Source organism: Aptenodytes forsteri, unplaced genomic scaffold, assembly GCF_000699145.1.
Source record: "Aptenodytes forsteri isolate BGI_AS27 unplaced genomic scaffold, ASM69914v1 Scaffold9, whole genome shotgun sequence".
Taxonomy (NCBI): domain Eukaryota; kingdom Metazoa; phylum Chordata; class Aves; order Sphenisciformes; family Spheniscidae; genus Aptenodytes; species Aptenodytes forsteri.
The window spans coordinates 7,767,236-7,769,152 of NW_008796217.1; positions in this window are offsets into that span (position 1 = coordinate 7,767,236).

Genomic DNA, 1,917 nt, shown 5'->3' on the forward strand with positions numbered 1-1,917 from the left:
CGCGGGCGTCGCAGTCACCCCTGCTGGGTGTTCCTTTTGGCGACGGGTCTGGAGGGCGTCGTCGGGGGGTGCCGGGGTCGCAGCTTATTGCCGTTTTGGCCGCTGCGATTTTACTCCTCGGCTCTCGCAGCTCGCGGGAGGAAGGAAAGTCCAGGTTCCTCTGGCAAAGCGAAGTGTTCAGGTCTGTCAGAAGCTGCCTTTGCGTTTTTCTAAGGCAGCGATGTGCCCTTCTCTTCAAACGGACGAATGTGGCCCCAGAGTAACGCGACTTGCTCAAAGTACTGCGTGGTACTAGCTTGATAATGGTAGCTATTGGTAATGATTAGTATTAACAACTTTTTGCCATTGTTAATAATGGTAGCACCGTGATGCGAAGGCACATCGTGCTCCAGTGGAACACCTCATTACTTACTCGTGGGTAAGTTTTTGGGAGAAAGTGGGGCCAAGTGCCAGTGCCGACAGTGGGCTCGTAGGGGTGGGCATCGTGGCTGAGACTGCTAGTCCAGCTGGCTCCGTGCCCTGTCTGTCGACGACCTCTAGGCAGTGACCCAGGGAGGGATCTGGGAGATGTATGGCTGAAAAGCAGAAGTTCAAAAGAAATCGAAAGCAGGGTGCTGCCGGGATTTGAGCTAATGCCTTAACTTGACTCAGTGCAGGAAATTTTGCTCCATCCAGATGTGGAGAGCATTAGCAGATGGATTAAGCTCTTTCTCATTTCTGTGGCACATAATTGTCTGTGGAGTGATTTGTCAGTTTAATTCCAGTAATGGCAGTGAATAATGGCTAGGAAAGAGCATGGAAGATGACATGTAGTGATACCTCCTCACATACATTCTCATCCTGCAAAAACTTGTACCTCGACCACATTTTATGCTGGAGTTGTTGCCCTCATTTTTTATAAACCCCAATGCCTTTTTTCCCCCCCACCTTTATTTGTCTAGTCATTTTTTTAAACTTGTGTAAGTTATTAGCATCTAGAGTCCTAAATTGACGTTAGAAGTTAGGAATGATTTTGTTCTAGGTTACGGTGGAGGAATATCAAATCGCAAAGTTTCTCTTTAAAAGCTGCCCAGTTTCTTCCAGTTCATTAATAGCCATCAGCTGCCCTTAGAAATGAGCCTCGGTAGCAAGAGACATAATTGAATGTGACTGGGCATGGCTACCTGCACCTGCTGAGCATTTGTACTGTGCTTGTGGGACCTCAAGTTGTCCCTCACTATGAATTCTGTTCAGCAGGAAAACAAACAGCTGTCTGCCGCCTTCTCTTCGCTTGGGTTGTTCCCAAACAGTCGCGTGGATCTGGAGTATCTTTTCAGGAGACAAATGACATTCTTCTGAGCGTGTGTCTACATTGCAAGTGAACCTGTAGTCCTAAAGCAGTAGACTTGTGCTTTGCTGATTAGCTAAAAGTCTGTTTATCCTTTTGCTTTCACCACTGTGGAAAGTACAGTTCCTTTTATGGACTAGAAATACCTAGTCCTCTCTGCTCTCCTTCCTGCTGTGGTGTCACTACAGCTATGCCATGTGACTCTTAGAGCTAGCACAGGCATGCTTATCTGTGCTGAAATTTCAGGTTTTGGTGCACATATAAAATGTGTGTGTATACTTTACATATTTTTATGTAATGTATGTAAATTATGTAATTTTATCCAATACTTCACATACTTTACATAAAGTAATATTTTATCAATGCTGTTCAACATCAAATTCATCAGAATTTAAGCTAGTGGCTTTCTGCAGTGACTTTAACAGAAGTTAAAGTAATATAAATTAGTTCCCCTTAGCACTCTTTCAGCCTCACCACCTTATATTTTTCTGCTTTCCAGCTTGCCTGTAAATAACATCAGTAGGAGTTACCTCAGGTATCCAAGGAACTTCAGGCAAATGAACTTCTCTTAATATGGTATCACGATAGTG